This window comes from Rhineura floridana, chromosome 1 (assembly GCF_030035675.1).
Source record: "Rhineura floridana isolate rRhiFlo1 chromosome 1, rRhiFlo1.hap2, whole genome shotgun sequence".
NCBI classification, from domain to species: Eukaryota; Metazoa; Chordata; class Lepidosauria; order Squamata; family Rhineuridae; genus Rhineura; species Rhineura floridana.
Genome location: NC_084480.1, coordinates 296,779,551 through 296,803,461, shown reverse-complemented (window position 1 = coordinate 296,803,461; position 23,911 = coordinate 296,779,551).

Below are 23,911 nucleotides of genomic sequence, written 5' to 3'. Positions count from 1 at the left end.
GAGGTGGGTGTGAGTTGGTGTATGTCAGGAGAGTGTGGAGAAAGAGGGAGGTGGAGTTCGGATTAGTAATAAGTCAAATATCACAGTAATAGATGAAACCATAAGCTTGTAGATCATTATCAAAGTTATCTTGTTATTAATGTTATTTAATAAATACTATTTTGGTTTACCGAAGGCCTGATCCTTGGCTGGGGTTTCACAGACCAGAAGGGAGGGTAAGGTAATGACCAAGGCTGAAAGGAAACAGTAACAAATGGTGGCAGCGGTGAAGAGGAGATAACATTTATAAGTATCCAGAGCAACCCCGAGTTATGAGTTATCTGCATTGATACAAGGGGGTTGGGAACAGCATAGGCACGCAGTCATGAATGTAACCGGATAGAGAGACTCAGGCAAGGTCTCTGGGAACATTGGTTGTAGAACGTGACTGGTGGTGCTGCCTAGCAGGGGGATCTATTGAGATCTGTGCTAGAGCGGAGAGAGAAACCATAAAAAAGGACAGTCCGGACTGGTGGAGTCCCTGGTGGTGCCTAGTGAAAGGCAGTAGCCACGAGCAGGTAGGAACCTGACAGGGAGAGCCAGGGAAGGGCGTCACAGAGGACATTGAACTTGTCAAGGATTATCAATACCTTGGCACAGTCATTAACCAAAATGGAGACAATAGTCAAGAAATAAGAAGAAAGCTAGGACTGGGGAGGGCAGCTGTGAGAGAACTAGAAAAGGTCCTCAGATGCAAAGATGTATCACTGAACACTAAAGTCAGGATCATTCAGACCATGGTATTCCCGATCTATATGTATGGATGTGAAAGTTGGACAGTGATAATAGAAAAATCAACTCATCTGAAATTTGGTGTTGGAGGAGAGCTTTGCGGATACCATGGACTGCGAACAAGACAAATAATTGTGTGTTAGAACAAATTAAACCAGAACTATCACTAGAAGCTAAAATGATGAAACTGAGGTTATCATACTTTGGACACATCATGAGAAGACATGATTCATTAGAGAAGATAATGATGCTGGGAAAAACAGAAGGGCGTAGAAAAAGAGGAAGGCCAAACAAGAGATGGATTGATTCCATAAAGGAAGGCACAGACCTGAACTCACAAGATCTGAACAGGGTGGTTCATGACAGATGCTCTTGGAGATCGCTGATTCATAGGGTCGCCATAAGTCGTAGTCAACTTGGAGGCACATAACAACAACAAACAATAGTATACAGCCACTCTCGTGGCTGTATAATCTCCAAAGCAACCTTATAAATAGCAGTGGATTGATACAATATGGAAGAAGGTGATTATGTCTGAGCTGAAAATTTTAGCAAGCTCTTTTTTGACCATTTGCTGATGGGGTGAAATAAAGATCAGCTAGGAACACCAAATTAAAGCAATATTATGGCACCATTGTTTTCATTTAGCTCTTATGTGGAAGCCTTTGTGATATAATTACAATTAAGCACAGATGCTTTTTTATGACTTTGATTTGGCTACATAACTGGTACACCTAAACTATTGGCAAACTTCTCCTTAGGCTGTTTTTCTTTAATTGCCCTGCAACCTTATACATATGTAATGGAGAGGACTGTAATCAGTGAGTTTCCTTTCCCCCTTAATTAGCTATCTTCTTGTATCATTATGCATTTTCTTCCTTTTTGATGCCAGCGTTTTCAATTTTTTCTCAAAAATAAAATTCCATGTTAAAAAAAAAACAGTCTAGGCAGAATTTACATTAAACACAATGTCTTCTTTGGCCAGGCTTCATTCCTTCACTATTTGGTCTCTCTGCAAAGCCTTCCTTCACAAACAACATGAAGAATAATTTCCAGCTGTTCGCCTTCTCTTAGCCTATAAAGGGTTGGAAAGGACTGCCCATAATTAGTCACATGAGTAGGTTTCTGGTGGATCTGCCTGCATTTACAGGATCATGATGCATCTAAGAAGAATACATAAACTTTCATATTATACCATGTGAATTCTGCTCCTTGCTAGTTCTACCATAAAATGGGGGCACCAGCCATAGCCCATTGTTGAAAATGCCATCTGTCCCTATTAATTTATGTTTTTTCCCCTCCCGGCCCAACAGAAAAGTTTATGTTGAGAAGCGTTTTAAGAAGGGGTGGGTTGAGGAGGCTCTTGGAAGCTCAATGGGTTTTGAAAGGGAGCATTCATGCGTCTTCTTGAGAGAAAAGTAAGCAAAAGTGGATAAAAGCACATAAATGCACTCAGAACAAGTAAATGCCCCATAATGACTCAGCCGAACATCTACACAATCACTTTGAGGTCTATTATTTCCCACTTATATAGGACTCAGCAGGTGGGACAGAAGGGAAAGGTAAGAAAAAGGCAAAAAGAGAAAAGTTTATCTCAGTTCAATCTATAAGCCAGTTCAGTATCCAATGGTAAAGACTTTATCAAGGGGGAGGACTGTAGTGAGGCATGAGTATCAGTGTGGACCTCTTGCAGCAAATCATGGAAATATAATCATGCAAGTGCCTAAATCGGTTCAGATACAACAAATAACTGTGTCATAGGCCAGTTTCATGATATGGATTGGACCGCCATGCTTCCTCTGCTTTTGCTCCATCCCAAATTCTTACATCAACCATCTTCAGATTATCTTCAGGATGTCACAATAGCTTGAGCAAGAAGACATTCATGCTCAGAGTTCGTGGTTCCTCTACATGGACCCAGGTCCCTTCAGGGGAACTCTCCCTTGTGAAGGATCCACTTCCCCACTGTGAAACCCCACATTACTGGAGAGTGTTGGTGAATAAAGCAACTCTGTTGATGGAGCCAATCTTGTGGATTTGTCCACGAGACAAATTAGGACTCTGCTAGGATGGAACAAATTGCAGTGAAAAATTCACATAAGTGGCCCTGACCTCATGGTTGCTTTAGTCATATGCATTTCAGTTCACATATCGATTCAGGAACCAGGTAGATCTGCATTAAAGTTCAAAACAAATGAATTTCTACCCCATCCCTACTGGTTCTGTGTTGCTCCAGAAGATGTGATGACCTAAGTGTAGAAATATCTTGAATTAAGGAAGCAGATTCTGGATGACCTTGCACTGATAACATCCAGGATGGATTACTGTAATGAGCTCTACGAGGGCTGCCCTTGAGGTTGGTCCAGAAGCTGCAGCTGATGCAAAATGTGGCAGTGTGACTGCTAACTGGGTCAGGGTGTTGCCAATATGTTACCCCTCTGCTGAAAGAATTGCACTGGCTGCCCATTAGCTACCATGTCAAGTTCAAGGTTCTGGTTTTGGTGTACAAAGTCCTATGCAACTTGGGACCAGGTTATCTGAAAGATTGTCTTACCCCTTATATACCTAGTCAATCATTGTGATCTGTAGGTGAGAGTCTCCTGCAGATGATGATGATGATGATGATGATGATGATGATGATGATGATGATGATGATAATAATAATAATAATAATAATAATAATAATAATAATAATAATAATAATAATAATAATAATAATTTTATTTATGAGTCGCCTATCTGGCCGAATTAACGGCCACTCCAGGCGACGTACATAACACAGTAAAATACAATATAAAAACCAATGAGGACCACAATCAATAATTAATCTAAACACCACCCTCCAGTTAAAAGCAGCATTAAAAGCTAATCCACCCCAGAGATCCCGTAGGCCTGCCTGAACAGCCAGGTCTTCAAGGCCCGGCAGAAACCTATCAAGGAGGGGGCATGGCAGACACCGAAAGGAAGGGAATTCCAGAGGGTAGGGGCCACAATCGAAAATGCCCTCTCTCTGGTCCGCACCAGCCTAGCTATTTTAACTGGTGGGACCGAGAGAAGGTCTTGTACGGCTGATCTCGTCGGGCGGCATAATTGGTGATGCTGGAGGCGCTCCTTCAGATAAACTGGGCCGAAACCATATAGGGCTTTAAAGGTCAATACCAACACCTTGAATTGGGCCCAGTAAACAACTGGCAGCCAGTGTAGATCTACTAACACCGGAGTAATATGATCACGGCGACGGCTGTTCTTAATCAAACGTGCCGCCGCATTCTGTACCAGCTGTAATTTCCGGACCGTTTTCAAGGGTAACCCCACGTAGAGCACATTACAGTAGTCTAAGTGGGAGGAGACCAGGGCATGTATCACCCGTGGGATCAGATAGATAGGAAGGTAGGGTTGTAGCCTCCGTATTAGATGTAATTGATACCAAGCTGCCCGGCTCACTGCCGAGATCTGAGCCTCCATGGACAGCTGGGAGTCAAGAATGACCCCGAGGCTGCAGACCTGGTCTTTCAGGGGTAATCTTACCCCATTAAACACCAGGTCTATATCTCCTAACCTTCTTTTGTCTCCCACGAGTAACACCTCAGTCTTGTCAGGGTTTAGTTTCAGCCTATTCCTTCCCATCCATCCACTTACGGATTCCAGGCACTTGGACACGGTGTCCACAGCCAACTCTGGTGAGGATTTAAACGAGAGATAGAGCTGAGTGTCATCCGCATATTGGTGACACTGCAGCCCAAATTTCCTGATGATGGTCCCCAGTGGCTTTACATAGATGTTGAATAGCATGGGGGAGAGGATAGATCCCTGTGGCACTCCACAAGTAAGAGGCCAAGGGTCTGAAACCTCATCCTCCAATGCCACCCGTTGGTGCCTGTCTGAGAGATAGGAACGGAGCCACCGTAAACCAGTGCCCCCTATTCCTAATCCCTCCAGGCGATCTAAAAGGATACCGTGGTCAACGGTATCGAAAGCCGCTGAGAGATCCAGGAGGACGAGGAAGGTATATTCTCCCCTATCCAACGCCCTCCTCATATCATCCACCAGGGCGACCAAGGCTGTATAAGTTCCATGTCCAGTCCTGAAGCCCGATTGGAATGGATCAAAATAATCTGCTTCATCCAAGTGTGTCTGTAACTGTTTGGCCACCACTCGCTCAATCACCTTGCCCAAGAATGGTAAATTAGAGACTGGGCAGAAGTTATTCAACTCTTGGGGATCCAAGGAGGACTTTTTCAAGATAGGCTTTATTACTGCCACCTTGAGGGCTGATGGCATAGCACCCTCTTCCAAGGATGCATTTACCACTGCCTTGATCCCTTCGCTCACCCTCTCTTTGCAGCTCATAATGAGCCACGAAGGGCAGGGATCAAACAGAGGTGGTTGGCTTCACAGTAGAGAGCACCTTGTCCACTTCCTCAGAGGGAAGAGGCTGAAACCAATCCCACCAGACCGGAATGCAACTGGCCGACTCTGGCTCACTTCCTGTATCCACGGCGCACGGAATCATGCTCTTCAGGCGCTCGATTTTATCGGCAAAGTGTTTAGCAAATGTGTCACAGGAGGCTTTTGAATGCTCCATGGGTTCCTGAGCAACTGGACCGACCAGGCTTCGGACCACTTGGAACAACCTCCTGGGACAACACTCTGCGGACACAATAGAGGCAGCAAAGAATTCCCTCTTTGCTGCCTTCGTTGCCACCTGGTAGGCAGGTATTGCTGCTCTAACCAGTGTCCGATTGTCTTCAGAGCGAGATTTCCACCACCGGCGTTCTAGTCGTCTCACCTCCTGTCTCAGACCCCGCAACCGTGGTGTATACCAGGGTGCTATCTGAGCTCTATTCAGGGGGAGAGGACGTTTCGGGGCCACCTGGTCTACTGCCCCAGTGATCTCCCTATTCCACTCCATCACCAGGGTTTCGACCGGGCGTCCTTCAGCTGGCTCCAAATCTCCCAGCGCAGTCAGGAATCCTTTAGGATCCATCAGGCATCTGGGACAGACCATCCTAATAGGTCCTTGTCCCCTGCGGAGGGTGTGTGGCATTAAGAGGTCCATATTCACCAGATAGTGATCTGACCATGACACGGGGTTGGAAACAACAGTCCCCATTTCCAGAGCATTTCCCTCCCCTCCCGAGACAAACACAAGGTCAAGAGCATGACCGGTTACATGGGTGGGCCCTGTATTACTAAGGTGCAGTTCCCAGGAAGTCATGGTTTCCATGAAATCTCGAGGGGCTCCAGTGAGGACGGTCTCGGCATGCACGTTGAAATCCCCCCAAACCAATAGGCTGGGGGAGAGCATCCGTACGTCCGAGACCACCTCAAGTACCTCGGTCAGGGAGTCTGCTGTGCAGCGGGGTGGGCGGTACACAAGTAGAATCCCTAAACTGCCATTTGGGGCCAACCTCCAGTACATGCAGTCAACAAACTTGGTCTCATGGAGAGGGGATCTGGCGAAAACCAAGGACCCCCGATAGATGACTGCCACTCCCCCTCCCCGCCTACCAACCCTCGGCTGCTGTGCGTACCGGAAACCAGCTGGACACATGGCCTCAAGCGTAGGAGCTGAGGCCTCATCCAGGCAGGTCTCTGTAGTACACATCAGGCCTGCGTTCTCATCCAGAATCATATCATGGATGAGTGTTGTTTTTTGCACCACAGACCTGGCGTTACATAACAGCAGTCGAAGGTCGGATGGAGTCCCAGTTATCTTCTGGTTATGGACAGGCCTGGAACAGGGGATGGATATTATGCATCTATCCCTTGTTCCCCTAAACTGGCGTGGCCTGCCACCCGCACCTTTCCAGGATCTGCCGCCTAGCCTTTTAATATCGTGGCTCCCCACCCTCCCCACGGTACCCCCCTCCGGTCTGCACATGCCCCACTCCTTATCCGCCAATCAGGCAAGCCCCCCACCCCAAAACTGCATCAGAATATCTTAAGTCCAACAGGCATCCAAATCTCCGCTACAAGTCACTCCTCTCCAGCTAGTAGATCAGAGCAGTAGATGGAAATTCCTGTGTAGCAGCCGATGAAAGGGTTTCGCCTGCTGGAGATGTCGCCTTTTTCTTAGTCACCGCCAGATTCAATTCATGGTGTGGCAGCTGTCTTTGGGGGCCTGCGCTGCTCTAAACATGATGATACAATCGTCGTAGCAGCCTGGCCAGTCTTGGAGAAGCCCAAAACAGGGCAATTTTACTGGTTCCAGTTAGATGATTAATATCCACTAGCTGTCTCTCCCATATATAGATGTTATTTGATAGGTATCTCTCCTTACAGATGTCCTCGAATATCTGTAGATGGTTATATCTCTTAAGGCCTGAATCTGTAATGGTGAGCCAATATCAGCTGAAGCAGAGGAAGAGCAAATTTTCCACAGAATCTCACTGATATAACCTAGCCAAACAATGGCCGCCATAAAGCAACACAGCTGTCCTGTGTTGGTTCTCTTGTTGGGTGATATTAAATTGGCTCCCTCCTCCACTCAGAGTTGCTGAGTAATAATAATAAAATATAGGCTTACAGAAAGTTTCTCACCTATATTTTCTCATAGATATTCACAGATATTCACAGATATTCACCGAGAATGTTTACTTCACAAGACCATCTTATCAGGATATCCGTTCCGCACAACACAGGAAGCGGACCTTTACTGTAGTGGCATCTACCCTTTGAAATTCCCTCCCCTTAAATATCAGACATGCATCATCTCTGTTATCTTTTTGGCACCTACTGAAGACCTTCCTCTTGCAACAAGCCTTTTAAGTAGAGACCTTATCCCACTCTGTGTCTGTGTTGGAATTGCTTTTTAAGATGTTTTTAAAACTGTTTTTTAAAATATGTTTTTATATGTTTTTAAAGAAGTTTTGTTGAAGTCTTTTGTTTTTAAGATATTTTAGCATGCTTTTAGTGTTTTTGTTTGCTGCCCGAGGATATAAATTAAATATAAATATAAATAATATATCTAATAAATAAATAATAAACATTAGGAGAAATTTCCTAATGGTAAGAGCTTTTTGATGGTGATGCAGACTGCGTTGGGTCATGACAGGCTCTCCTTCACTGCAAGTGTTTAAGCAGTTGCTGAATGGCAGAGGGTTGGAATAGATGACCTGAAATATCCCTTCCAACTCTAAAATGCCATGATTCCATGATGCTAAATGGGGTAATAATGGGACAAATTTTGCATTTAGATCTGGCTTTTCTCTTTTCATCTGTATCACTCTTCTGCTACATTCAGACATGGGGTTTATTGTGTTAGTTTTACTGATTGCAATGGTAGCACTTCTGTCCTGCTTTCTAACATTCCTTTGTTGCAGTAACTGTTCCATTACAGAACAGTGGCTTTTTGATTGCTATACTGCCATGTCATGCTAATTTCATTCACACCAGTGCGCATGGTGTGACACAACAGTAAACGTCATCATTCATGTCACTACTCCCTCACCTGTTTTACATATGTGCACTTATGGTTTCCCATGATTCCCCATGAAAATGGTGGAAAAGAATTGAAGGCTGGTATACCACCCCAGATTTAGTCACTTTACTCCCATGATTTTCTGGGTTAATGGGGTGGCGAATTGATTTTTGTGTGGAATCAATTAACACAGAAATGAGTGCTAAATTTCCACTCTATTCTGCTAGATTTCCAGGAGTGGCTTGTATGTTGTGTGAAACATCAAACAAAATGAAGAAATTATCAGGTAAGGAAACGTTGGGAAAACAGAATAAACTGTAGTATGAATGCAGCCTTCAAGGTGGAGCTGAATCTTGCAGCATTTTTTAATGTACAAAAATGTCTTTTAAATTTTGGCTTATTTTGACAAGCATGTGAAGCTGGATTCCCACCATTCTGTTCCACAGAACTTACTGAATCCAGAGTGTGTTGTTTTCAGCTCTGGTTGCCTTTAATTTTGAGATTTGCCTCATGCATATGTCTTCAGAGTGAAATCAGAAGAGACAGATAAAAAAAACAGAGAAGGTGGGTGGGATGTGTAAAAATGCATTCTTTCGAACAGCAGTTGTCAAATGCAGGAACAATGAGATGTTGAAAGTGAAGATGTTTGATATGACAGGCCTAACCTCATATGAAGCATCTGTTTCAAATGTCAGGTAGGGAAACAAAGATCATTTTTCTTGTAATCAGTAGGTGTATTAGCTGCAGAAAAAAATTGCATCCTACCCATAAATATGTGGCCACTATTGACTCTTTTCCCCACTGTTGCTACAAATATTGGATTGAATCCAGTAGAGTTCTGCTTCTGCTGCAGGAAGGGGCAGGGCAATGATTTTTGCAAATTCTTTCTTTTACCTGCAGTCCACTCTGTCACCTGAAAAGATGCCTTAGATGGTTGAGGGACCCTCTAGACTTGAGATCTGGGATAAATTGATTAAGTTCACATTTAAAGGCAAATCTATCAAATTAACACTTACTGAAACAATGGCCACATTCACACTGTACTGAATTTAAAACTGGAAAAAGTTATAAATTGAGAGAACTGAAACTGACAGATCCTTCCATCCTTTCTGTGGAAGCTGGTAGCTGAGTAAGAAAGGGAGATTCTGTAAAGGAGAAAGTGGGAATCTAAAAAACATCACCCTGCCCCTTCATCAGCTGGATCCTGATTTGCTCCACAAATGGAAGCAGCACTTCCATTCATGGAGGGACAAGCCTGGATCCAACCCATTATGATCACCAACTCCAATGTAGATTGTAATAACAACAGAAGAGACCTGATGATTCAGGCCAAAGGTCCATTTAGTCCCGCATCTTATTTCCCAAGGTGGCCAACCAGATGCCTCTGGGAACCTGACACATAGGTCATGAGAGCAATAGCTCTCCCTTACCTGCTTTCATCAAATGATATACTACCTCTAAATATGGAGGTTTTGTTCATCTACCATGGCTAATAGTCATGGATCAACCTGTCCTCTGTGGATATGTAAAGTCTCTCTTTTAAACCATGATCATTAGCACACTGTGAGCCTATCCAGCATCTGAGATCTTCATCAGAGGATCTTTTGTTGGGGCCCTTTCCTTTGGAAGTCAGGCATCATGCCAGTGGGAAAAAGGCCTTTCTAATGGCCACACCCTGATTATGGAACTCCTTATGCCCAGAGATCTCCCTGATGCCTTCTCTTTCAAGTGCTAGGTGAAGCCTGCCCTGTTCCTCTATGCTTTGGGTTGTTAATTGTTTTTGAGGGGGATTGCTTCTTTTCAGTTGTGTAGTTAGTTGTGAAAGTTAACGAGGAAAGCACAAAAGCAGGACTACAGCTGAACGTTAAGAAGACTAAAGTAATGACAACAGAAGATTTATGTAACTTTACAGTTGACAATGAGGACATTGAACTTCTCAAAGATTATCAATACCTTGGCTCAGTCATTAATCAAAAGGGAGACAATAGTCAAGAAATCAGAAGAAGGCTAGGACTGGGGAGGGCAGCGATGAGATAACTAGAAAAGGTCCTTAAATGCAAAGATGTATCACTGAACACCAAAGTCAGGACCATTCAGACCATGGTATTCCTGATCACTATGTATGGATGTGAAAGTTGGACAGTGAAAAAAGCGGGTAAGAGAAAAATCCACTCATTTGAAATGTGGTGTTGGAGGAGAGCTTTGCGCATACCATGGACTGCAAAAAAGACAAATAATTGGGTGTTGGAACAAATTAAACCAGAGCTGTCACCAGAACTGTCACTAGAAGCTAAAATGATGAAACTGAGGTTATCATACTTTGGACACATCATAAGAAGACATGATTCACTAGAAAAGACAATAATGCTGGGGAAAACAGAAGGAAGTGGAAAAACAGAAGGAAATAGAAAAAGAAGAAGGCCAAACGAGAGACGGATTGATTCCATAAAGGAAGCCACAGACCTGAACTTACAAGATCTGAACAGGGTGGTTCATGACAGATGCTCTTGGAGGTCACTGATTCATAGGGTCGCCATGGGTCGTGGTTGACTTGGAGGCACATAACAACAAAGAACAAATTAAACCAGAACTATCACTAGAAGCTAAAATGATGAAACTGAGGTTATCATACTTTGGACACATCATGAGAAGACATGATTCACTAGAAAATAGAATAATGCTGGGAAAAATGGAAGGGAGTAGAAAAAGAGGAAGGCCAAACAAGAGATGGATTGATTCCATCAAGGAAGCCACAGACCTGAACTTACAAGATCTGAACAGGGCGGTTCATGACAGATGCTCTTGGAGGTCACTGATTCATAGGGTCACCATAAGTCGTAATTGACTTGAAGGCACATAACAACAATAAAGTTGGTTTTCCACTAGCTAAATTATGGAATTGCTGCCCTCTGTTTCTGTTTCTGTTTCTTCCTCTTCAGAACATAGGAAGGAAGCTGTCTTAGACTGATACCAATATACTATCCCATTGGTCGATCTAACCCAGTATTGTCTACAGTGACTGGCAGAGGCTCTCCAAGGTTTCAGACCGGGAATCTTTCCAAGCCATACCTGGAGAGGCTGGGGATTGAACTTATGGCCTTTTGCATGCAATGCTCTACCACTGAACTATGGCCTTGATGTTTATATACTTCCAATTTTGAAATGATGTTTGATTTTTTCATTACTAGCCATCTTGAGCATCAGGGAAGGGAATCCAATTCACTGGCTTGTGGGTCCGACTTGTGCAGTTGCACATTCCTCTCTTCACCCCAGAACAGGAGCAGAAGGGAATTAACAACTCTTGTCCTCTTTCTCCTCTCCAAAAATTGTCTGCCAAGAATACACAGTGCTTTTTCATATCAGGAGCAGAACTGCTTGTTTCTACTCTGAAAAGTTTTGGTGGGATATGAAATTTCATTCCACCAGAACTCTGCAGTACTTTGTAGGATCCAGAGTAAGTTCCACAATCTGCTCCAAAGCACAAAGAGGCCTCTGAGGCTGAAGATAGCATAGAACCATTGCAATTTGCATTGTAAATCACATTAGGATAAATGCTATGAAGGACAGTATGATAATGCAGTCAAACCAATCATGTCTAATATGTATTGGTAACCTTATCCTCCATGCATTTGCCTAATCCCCTTTGAAAATTGTCTATATAAGTGCCCATCATCATGTTTTGTGGTAGCAAATTCCATCGTTTAACGATGCACTCTGGGACAAAGTATTTCCATTTGTCTGTCCTGAATCTCTCACTCCATTTGATGATCTCAGGTTCTTCTTCACTATTTTGTACGTATTTATGGCATTTGTATGCCACCCCATAACATGAAGTTCTCTGGGCAGCTTACAACATAAAGTAAGAAAACAATTTAAATGCAAAACAGGACATAAAACCATTAAATCAAAAGCTATGCAAATGCAACAAAAACAAAAGCCACTGTGCCTCCAAAGTAAAAACACAGATTTCAAAACTGAAAGGCCCAAACTACATATTGTTGTGCACCTCCCCAATCTCCGAGTGGTGAGATTTCCGGGGTCCTTGCACTCATCCAGGGTTTGGTTTCCTTTGGGAAGAATGGCAGCGGAGACTGTGGTGTCTTTATGAAATATGGTTTGTTTATTTACACGCATCGCAACCTGAGCTTAGGATGGAGGGGTTCAAGACATCAGCAGTCCAATATCCAGCTTTTCCATCAGTTTTACAGGAGGCACCCCAAATGCCATGGTACAGAGAGCCAGCCTCTCTGCCTGCCTCCAGTTCCCAGCAATTCTTGCTCACGACTGAAAACACAAGCCTCTCCTAGCAGCCAGGAGGGGGGGGGGAAGGCTCTACTGAAGAGTTTCATTGACAAAAGAGTCTTCCTGGCCCATTCACCAGTTGCTGGGCAACTGATAGACCCATTATCCTACCTGGCCACTCTATTAGCTTAACAAAAGAGACTCATCTGACCAGCAGAGTGAGTTCCTCATCCCAAGGCACAGGATTCCAAATCAGAGGTTGGAAGGGGACCCACAAGAATCATCCATTCCAACCGCCATACTCATAACACTATGTTATTTAAAAAGAAAAATAGGAAAAAAGCTTCTCTCTATCCACTTTCTCCACACCAAGTTTAATCTCGTAAAATTGTAACATGTTCCCCCTTTTACTCACCTTTTTTTTCTAAACTAAGGAGGCCAAATGTTGTAACTTTTCCTCAGAGAGGAGTTATTTCACCACCAACCCTGGTCATTTTTCTTGCTATTTCCTGCACCTTTTCCAGCTCTATAATATCCTTTTTGAGATGTGGCAACCAGAACGAGACATGGTATTTGAAGTGTGGCTATACTATTCACGTGTAAACTATTTTTTATTCCTTTCCTAATGACCCCTAGCATGGAATTTACCTTTTTCATAGCTGCTGAACACTGGCTCGATATTTTCACTGAGCTACCTACCACCATCAGTTCAGACCCTGTCAATATATATGTGTTTAGAGATGCCCCCTTGTGCATCTCTTCACACTTACACTGACCTGCATTTACTATTTTGCTGCCCATTCACCCATCCTTTTGAAGGCCTTGCAATCTCCTTTTTCTTTTGGATAATTTGGTGTTTTCAATAAACTTGGCCACCTCACTGCTCACCCATAACGCCAGGACATTCTTGAAAGAGATAAAAATCACCAGTCCATTCCTAATACAGAGTTTGGGATGTCCCCACTTCTTACATCCCTCCATTGTGAGAATTGTCCATTTGTTCCTCCTGCCTAGGTCTTGTTCTTTAATTAGCTATTCATCCACAAAATGACCTGTCCCCTTATCTCATGACTGCTAGCATTGCTAAGGGTGCTTTGATGAGGGGGCACATCTAGTTCTTCAGTCCCCCTCACTGGTAGTAGGGATCAGTAATGGACCAGAAGTTGTGACCAATCCATAAATAACCAGTGTGCTTTACAGATTAACATAAAAAGGAGGTCTCTGTGCCAAAGAATTTGCAGCCTAAATTGTTGGCAAGAGGGACAAAGAGAGATGAAGGAATGGAGGAAAATGAGAGGTATACAGTAGGTAAGCAAGTTCAGTTATGCATACTTAAGCTAGTTTCAGTTGAGAAAAACAAAAGATTAAGTCAAAGGCATCACAGAAAATCTGATGGATTTGAAAGAAAAAGGGGTGGTGCCACTGGCATCATGTAAGTCAGAGTTGCCAAAGTCCCATCTGCAGGTACCAGTGGGTCTGCCCTTATCTCCTATGGGACTCATGAAAAATCTCCATAAATATCCCTTCAAAAATCCACAATGCACGAGAACTCTTCCTGCTCAGTTTCTGTTTGCACTTCTGTTTGCCTCTCATACATTGAACATGCCCCTTTAAACATGCCCACATTTTATTGAATGCCAGGGTGGAACATACACCCTCTCCTTCAATCTAAACAGAGGTGAGGTGCAAAGAGCATCTTTCTGAGAACAAGCGTTTCAATGGCTGATGCAGGTACTTTCCCCCCATTGATTGGGGGGGGCAACCTGCACCATTTTGTGGAACTGTCTCTTCTGCTCTTTTAAATGTGGCAGCCGTTTTGTGTTATGACAGAGAGAGGGAGGAAGAGAGCGAGAGCGCAGCCGTTTTGTGACTGGCACCCACAACACTATCTCACAGTTTCAAAAGTTAGGTGATCCCTGATGTAGGTGTTTAAGCAGAAAATTCCAGGATGAAGGAATGGTGAGGAAATATGGCCAGGATCATTTAAGAGAGCAGAACATTTTGGAGCAGCTGATGGTGGTATGTTTCTGAGAGGAAGGGCAGGATGATAACAACAGCAACAACAACAACAATATTCCAAGAGCAAACATTTAACAGCAAATACAGGTGAGGCAAGGCCATAAAGACCTTTAAGGTAGGACAACTAATCTGTGGGAGAAGCAGAAGGACAGGAAGCCTGTGCAGAGATTTGGGGAAATAGCTACAATCCACAGGACTGATGTCAACGTATCCTGGGTATGTCCTGGCTACAGAATCACAGTTCCACAGCATTTGTCCTTCCTTTCCTTCCTTTTTTGGGTGCACCTCAAAGAACAGCTTCATTTGTATCCATTTTATTATGTCAAAACAATGTTCTGGAGTTGCTTGTACAAGACAGGGTGTGGTAGCATTGGAATATAACTTTTAGTGAAGAAACAGGTGTATCTCAAACATGCCTTTAGGCTACAAAGAGACAATCATGGAACCTCATTTTAGCATACAGAAGCTTTCCTTTCCTTACATCTCAGCCTGATTTTGTTCATTGCTATTAGTGAAATTAATACTAAGAGATAAAGTCCTGAAATGCCTACATGCTGCATAATATCTAAGTCAGTGGGAGGCCCTTAATTTTCATTACTGGATGTGGTGGTATTATGGCTTCAGAAACTCTGTCACACTTTCTGGTAACAGCATGGTGCAGTCAAACGGTGGTTTCTGAGCCAAGTATTAAAGCTTTCAATTGAAGCTTTAATAGTTGAAGATATGTAGTTGAAGGTATATAGTTGAAGATATATTTGATGGAATATGCTTGATATATAAAATGTTGAAGGAATTATTGGGTGTCTAACACCCCAAATAAGTTAGTATTATGTGGGACACAACATTGAAAATATGTTATTATTCGTTTATTTAGAATACAATTTATAACCTGCCTTTCATCAAAAGAGACAGCAACCAAAATATATAAACAAAAATATAAAAAATAAAACTTGCAATTCAGTCTTTAAAAATTGCATCAAGAAATCCTGTATCACATCCCAACTCATATATGGGGCTGTGAGACGTGTTTGCAGCCTGGAGGGATGGGGAGGAGAGTTGTCGCTAATAATGCTATTGAATCATTGCACACATCATGCGCGGAGAGGTGGCAGGCGGCTAAGCTTATTTAAGCTCTGGCCATGCCTCTGCCCCCGTCTCTTTTTGTTCAGGAGCACCTGCCCAACCTCCACCCCTATTCATAGTGTGATTTGTTGGTCACATTTTAGGGTCACATAGGAATTTTGACCTACTCCCTGATTGGCATGGTGGGTCTTTTTTGGGTTACTCCACAGTATGTAACTGACATGGGGGAAGTTAGATTTGGTCCATGTGTTTAATGGGTTAATTTGGTCACTTTGGCTTTTCCCTCCTGGGGGATGGGAATCTTCAAAAGGGGAACAGTTCACTTCAGCTAGGAGCTGTGAAGGAAGAACTTTGCGGCAGGAGCAACCCTGCCTGCTTGGCTCAGACAATGTCAGCTGTTGATCTGATCTGGTGGAAGAGTACTTCCAGGGAGTTGCTGTTCTTCTAGACTGCGATAGAGAACCTCTCTCCCAAAGGGCAAACTTGGCCTACCAGACCTCCCCATTTGACCAGTGAGTCCATCTTGGGGAATCCACACCCACTCGCCCTATACCTGATGTCATACATTTGAAGTGCAGGGCTTCAAAGGAACAATCAGGAGCTTAAATTGGGCTCCCAGTTGTCCCCTTGCTGAAACAAGGTGCACACCTTGCTCAAAGAGGGGGAAGCAGTTTGTATTCTATGGAAACCACTTCTCTCTCCCAGTGATTCTCTTTGAAGCCACCCTGCAGGGCTCCTTTCAACCTCTGACATTGAGGATGGAAAGAAGGACAGGAAAACTCACAAAGGGCAAGGGATTCTGACAGGTGGGTGGGACAACCCACCTGCAAATCATGTGACATCATCATGATGTAATGTGACTGATAGGTGGATTGCCTCTCCCACCTGTCAAGATTGACCTGTGGGGTGAGCCAAAAAGTTTCCCCAGTCCTGATTTAGACAATCAGAATCTGCATAGGCAGAAATATATAACTGCAATACAAAATCTGTAACTTTAAGAACTTGTGCCAGGACTTGCTTTTGTCCCCCACCCTCCCTCCCTTTTCCTCTTGTGTCATGTCTTCATATATTGTAAGTTGCGGTCACAGACTGTCTTAGTATGGATTTTTGTAAGCCTCTAATGAGCCTTTGGTAAAGGGTGGGTATAAATATTTTAAATAAATACTACACTGAATTTGGAGAGGAACTAGTTAAATTGCTAACTCAGTACAAATATAATCTATAAGGACAGACTATTTAGTGTGTCACCCTCTCTTCATATTCACAGGCATATTTAACAATAAACACATATGAATTTTATTTTTGGTAGTATTCACATTGAGGCTAATATCTCATTTCAGACAAATCCATCTGAAAACTCATAAAGGATTTATCTTAGTGGAGATGTGTATGTGTGTGTGTGTGTGTATACATTTTATTATATATTTCATGTTAGATTCTGGTTGCTTTAACTCAGCAAGTGAAAAGCAAGTGAAAAAATGGCAGTCAGTGTGCAAAAATGGGAAAAAACTAATAATGCTATAATGTGAGAATCATTGAAATGTTAATATTTCTAAATTTGTTTCATTAGTGAGGTACCATTTTAAATGCCACAAAATGTGCAAGCGGCACTTATTGAATAAACTAATCAAATTTCAAATTAGTTATGCCAGTGACTTTCACTGAATTTTGTAGCATTTTTGCACGAGCAATAGAAGAAAGAGTCATGTAAACTCAGGCACAATGAACCTCCCCAAGCCAATGACATATTCAAGTAGAACAACCCCAGTTGTCATAAAAGTTGGCTGCTGGTGTTCATTGACCCTCTGTGCCTTTGGCTTAAGGAAAGCAAATTAAAAAGACTTGTGGGGCCTGCTGATTAGCGGGTAAGGAGGACTAGGGGCCAGGTCCTATCTCAGCCATAGATCTTCAGCATACTTACTAGAAAGTAAACACCTTGACCAGTGAGACTTACTTCTGAATAAACATTCATAGACCTGAGCTACAAGAGTGTAATCCTAAACATGTCTGCTGAAATGTAATTCATTGAGATCAGTGGAGATAACTTCGTAAGTAGGTGTAGGGTTGCATCCTTACTTTCCTTTCACCATGTGCTTCTGTGTTTTATATCCCATGGGAGGAAAAAACAGCTGGGGGGGAGAAGTTGCACAATTTTGAACACGAAAAAAATGGTTAGAAATGCAAGATTCAAACAACTGCTTCCTCCACCCAGTCTGAGATCCCCCACAGCTGTTTTACCTGATAAAAATAAAGCCCTCATTGTGGAACTGCACATCAAATGTAATTCCTCTGTTCCATTCCATGGGTACTTGAAGCTCATAGGGCTGTGTCCGGTCATGCCAAGAGCATGCAGGGCCTTGGATAGCTGCAAGGGGCCCTGCTAAGGAAGCTACAAGAAAAGTTGTACCTGTAGCTATAGCCAACTGACACCTTATATAAACTGACCAAGTTTGAAGTGTGGTTGGCTCTACCTTTCTGGAGGATAGGGTTGTCAGGTCAGACACATCGCAAACCCTGAGATTTTGGGGGCATGCCTAATTGATGTCATGGGGTGTGCCTGGTGATGTCATGGGGCGGGCCCAAGTGATGTCATGGGGCAGGCCCAAGTGACATCATTAAGCATGATACATTAAACATCAACCACAGTTGCTTGGTGCATACAATTCAAACAAAAACATTTCTCTGATTGGAAATTAATAAATTAATAAATCTTAGCTAAAAGATGGAGCCTGGGTAGGGAACATTTAATCTAGCCAACTCACTTCTGGCAAAAAGGGTTTAAGTGCCCTCAGGCAAGGCCAGTCACCAGAAGACCATTGTAGGAAGAAAGAAGCCTAGTGTTGTGGAGATGTTAGATGGGAGCACTCAGGAGTAAAGATTGATGCCCCCAAAGACTGCAATTCTAAACACATGTATACTAAGAGACTAAGCCCCATAGAACTCAATAGGACTTACTTCTCAGAAGATATGGTTTGGATTGTGTTGTTGGGAAAGCTTGACTAGGGATCCTCTGCAAAGATATCCATATCCAAGTAGGGTTGGCAACCCCCTGCCTGGAATGCACTGCCCCTACCTTTTAACATCCAAATTTCATTACAGGTTTGACCCTTCACTTCAGACAGGGGTTCGAGAAATGAGTAAGAAGATTCTCTACCCTTTTCTGTCTCCCCTGTGGACTTCCATAAACTCACTTTGTCAGCCAACCCAATTCCAGTGAATATAATTAACAGAGAGAAACCACACATTATTTGGTCTACCTTCATAGGCAGCAGCTTGGGAACAACAATCGCAGCCACGCTGCCCAGTATGTGAATTCTCTTTTACCACTATTGGGCAAGAAACAAACAACAATGTGCATCATCAGTGGGTTTAAAAAGGTAGAGCGGAGCACATGGAACCACTGTTGTTGCTTCTATGGATGAAAGGGAATGAGGATAAAGATAAATGAAATGCAAACAGAAAAACAAAAACAAAAGACAGTGATGATTTCTTAAATGCAATACCATACTGACCACAACAAGATTTCTATGAGTAAGGCAGAAAACTCAGCATCCTACCACCAGTCAGGATTCCTAACCAGAAACCAAAATGAAAACAATCCTGGTAGCCAGTCAGCCACTGTCACAGAAATCCCTATGCAGCACAACCTGACCCAGGGGACTGCAGTTAGGGCAGAATGCTGGGGCACGATTGCTAACATGAGTGAGACCATATCAGCACATTACACCTCTGCTCCGAAATCTGTACTGGTTGCTGATTTGCTGCCAGGCCAAGTTCAAGGTGTGCTTTCCACGTTACAGGTGCCACATAGTACTTGTTCTGCTCTTGTAAGAAATCAGTCCTGTTATGTGGCAGCACCTACGCTTTGGAACTCCGGGCCTATTGATGTTAGCAGGTTCCTTCATTGTACTCTTTTTGGCACCTTCTAAAAATATTTTTGTTTAGACAAGCCTACCAAGGCATGTCGAAGCTATTATTTTTTATTTATTTTAAACTGATTGTTGGTTTTATTATTTTGAATGTTTTTAAATACCTATCTTTAATGGTTTTTGCCAATAATTTAATGGTTTTAATTCCTGTTATAAACCTCTTTGATTTTTTTTTTTACAATAAAGCAGTATACAAATGTTGTAAATAAAATAAATAAATAAATTCTGGAGTCACTGTGACCCATGGGTCTCTTTCCTCTTTTGTACCAAGTCAGGCCATTTGGTACCATCTTGCTCAGTACTAGGGTTGCCAGGTTCTTGGCCTGAGACTACAGAAGACCTCTTGAAGGCCAGGCCTGGCAACCAAGAGGTCTTCTGTATCTTTAAAAGTTGTGGAGGGGGGAGGGAGAATTCCACCTTATGATTTTTCCAATTACAGAGTTGCAAGAACACCTGCACTTGGCTGACCTTCTCTTCTCCTAAAGATACAGGATCAGTCTCAGGCCATGGACCTGGCAACCCTACGCAGTACCGATGACACGGACTAGCATTGGCTGTCCAGGATTCCAGGCAATAGTCTCTTCCAGAGGTTGAATTTTGGACCTTTGCATGGAAAGCATGTACCCTACCACTGAGCTACAGCCATTTTTTTAAAAAGTATCTTAAAATTGTTCTTTTCAACTAGGGCAGATCCACACTATGCATTTAAAGCACATTCAACATACATTTGAAGCACATGAATCCCAGCACAGAATCCTGGGAACTGTAGTTTGTTAAAGGTGGTGGGAATTCTAACTGTGAGGGAGAAACTTCACTTCCCAGGATTCTTTAGGGGAAGTCATTTGCTTTAAATGTGAGTTGGATGTGCTTTAAATGTATTATGTGGATCTCCATTACTTCATAAATTTTGCCTACGTATACATCATTTTAATTAAATATTAAAATGGAAATACGCTATAAAGGTTACTTGGTGACCATGGGCTATGCACCATCTCTCAGCCTAACCTGCCCCTCAGGGTGCAAAGAACAGAGTGAGACCATGATCACCCCAAGGAAGGGCACAATTAAAATGTAAAGGAAATAATCATTTGTAAATAATAATTTACAACCATAGTGTGAAATCAGATACATATCAAGACATATTTTGAAGAAATATTTATTATACAGCCACAAGAGTGGCTGTATACTATAGCCAGCATGGGTTTTTCACATTCCGCAATGTTAAATGGAAAATACCCCCGCATGCCATTCTGATGCTTCCCATAAGCTCATTTCAAAACAAAACCTTACAAAACTTTTGTTCTGAACTCAGAAACGCTTGCTTAACAACCCTGTCAATTTTCATGGCGATACACAAAACAGAGAGAACAGAGAGTTCAAAGTCTAAAAAGACAGGGGGGAAACAGAGCCCTTTTGGACTTTTTTCTGTCAGAGTTCTCATAATCTGTTGAAATTCATTAAAAATCAGCCATGTTCACAGAGTACCTGTAATCCTAATACTGACCTTGCCCCATACTCTGACCTTCATCTACTGCAGTTTAAAAGTTAAAAAAAATGCCTGGTTGATTTTTAATTAATTTAAGAAATTTTGGCTGGAAGCCTATTATAACGCAGGGCATGCTCAGTAAGGACCAACTGTCAGTGTTCTAAAAGCCTCACAGCTGCTGGGCTTGGCTAATAAGAGGGCCACACCCACACCATACTTGATTTCACTTGAGACAGTCATGGCTTCCCTCAAAGAATCCTGAGAAGTGTAGTTTGTGAAGGGTGCTGAGAGGAGACTCCTATTCCCCTGAGATAATGGTTAACAGTCAGCCACTCTGATTAAAGGTCTGTGAGAGAAACAGGGCATCGCCTAGCAACTCTCAGCACCCTTCACTAACTACATTTCCCAGGATTCTTTGAGAGAAGCCATGATTGGCTTTGAGCCATGGCTTTGAGAGAAGCCATGATAAATTCTTTTAAATTGTTTTTAAAAGATGTGTTTTTAAATTTGTATATTTGTTTTTAATGTTTTTAGTTATTGTAAACCGCCCAGAGATCTTCCACTATGGGGCGGTATATAAATACACTAATCATACCTATCCTAATCATGATTATATCCGATTCAACTCAATAATCATACAAGCGATCAGACCTGCCTTTTCCCTCCTTCCCCTTTCCTCTCCCTTTCTCCTGTCCTGCCCTCTTCCTTCTGCCTCCTCCCCTGTCCACTTCAGGCTTCCCTCCCCATGGTCAGTTTTACCTATCCTAAGCATGATTGCGCAGGAGTAAATCCCACTGAACTCAATAAACATGCAAATGACCACATCTGTCCTTCTTCTCCCCTCCCCCTCCTGCCTGCTCCCATCCCAGTCCTCCCCTCTGCCTTTCCACCCCTCCCTCCTCCCCCTCCTCCCTTCCCCATCCCCTGTGGTCAGTTTCACCTATCCTAAGCATGATTGCCGTGTGTGTGTGTGTGTGTGTGTGTGTTTGTGTGTGTGTAAATCCCATTGAACTCAATAAGCATGCAAATGATCAATTCATTCTCAGCAAACTTGCGCAGGATCCCATTTCTTACCTCCCGGATTAAAAAGCAAGGAAATTCACTAATACGCAAAAACCTTGCAGCTATAGTGAATGCACCAGGGGAGCAGGAGACCTGACCTCCTCTCTGAGATATTGTACTGCCCTACAAAGTTGTCAAAATGCAAACACAATTTGGGTTGGTCTTTCAGTATAGCTGCCCAATTTCCCTGCTTTTTAAAGTTTGGTAGAAATATCTGTGGGCTATAGATACATTCTTAAACTGCAAGGTTTTTTGCATATTAGTGAATATAAGCATAAATGTCAAAGATGTTTATTATTTACACAAACTGTAAAGATATTTAAATTGCTTCTTAAAAATGTATTTTTAAATTTGTATGTTTGTTTTTCATGTTTTTAATTGTTGTAAACCGCCCAGAGAGCTTCGGCTATGGGGTGGAACACAAAAGCAATAAATAAATAAATAAATAAATAAATAGTGCAATCCTATGCATGTTTACTCAGAAGCAAGTCCCAATGTATTCAGTGGGGCTTACTGAGACAGGGAAGCATGCACAGGTCTGCAATTCAATGATAAGGAACTTCACTCACCCAATCCAAAATTCAGAATCATGCCACTTTAAGCTGTTTTGCAACTGTTTTATATTTGTTTTACAGTTATTGGATTTTAAATGGCTTTATTTCTTTGTTGTGAGCTGCCTTGATTCCCAGCTCTACCTCACAGGGTTGTTGGAAATATTCCATATACGCACACACTGGAGATGTAAAAATACATACACCCCATATAATAGCTTATTGTCAAAACCAGTTGGCCATTGCAGAACATTTTTCTTTCAGAAAAATAGCTATTAGTTTCCTGCCTAATAAAAGCAGTGACACCTAAGTAAGCGCTGCCTTACTGCTTTAAAAAAAAGGATCAAAGGAGGAAAGATTTACAACACAATCTTTTTTTATGTTCACTCATAAGTCCCATCGATTTTCAGCACAATCCTAACCATGTCTACTCAAAAGTAAGTCCTACTGAATTCAATTGAGTTAGCTTCCAAGTATGTGGAATTAGCATTGAAGTTTTACTCTCAGAAAAAAAACATTTTCAACGGAGCAGGAAGCAGCTGGTGGCGACGCTGCCCGTTTTTAAGGAAGTCGGCTCGACACATTTCCCCAGCGACGAGTCCTTGCTAGAGGAAGAGTGACTTTGTAGTGGCCCTTTTTATGTGGGGGTGTGGGGGTGTATGGTGTGTATGGTGTGAGTGTGTGTCGTGGGGGTTTGCATCATGTGCCTGGGAGAGAGGAGCCAAAGTCAACTGGGAAGATTTGAGGGGGCCCCAATTAGTGTAGTGACGGGTAGAGGGAGATATGACGTCGTGTGGAGGACTTGCCAGGTGAGGGGAACTCGGCCCAGGCAGTTAACAGCTGTGCTGGGTTCCGGTCCTCCATACACCCACAGGTTTGTTGGTTGTCCTATCAGCCAGCTCTCCGATCTCCGGATGCTGCTCCTAAATGCCAGATCGGTACATAATAAGATCTCTCTCATCCACGATTTAATTGTGGATGAGGCAGCTGATCTGGCGTGTATAACTGAGACCTGGGTGGGTGAGCAGGGAGGAGTTAGTGTCTCCCAGCTGTGCCCACCGGGGTACTTGGTTCAGCATCAGGGTAGATCTGAGGGCTGGGGAGGGGGATTGCTGTGGTCTATAGGAGTTCCATCTCTCTCTCCAAGCACCATGTCCATACAATTACTGGTCTGGAGTGTTTGCACCTTGTGTTGGATCAGGGGGACAGATTGGGGATTCTGTTGGTGTACCGTCCACCCCGCTGCCCCACAGACTCCCTAACTGAGCTGACGGAGGTGGTCTCAGATGTATTGTTGAGATCACCCAGACTGTTGGTGCTGGGGGATGTCAACATCCACGCCGAG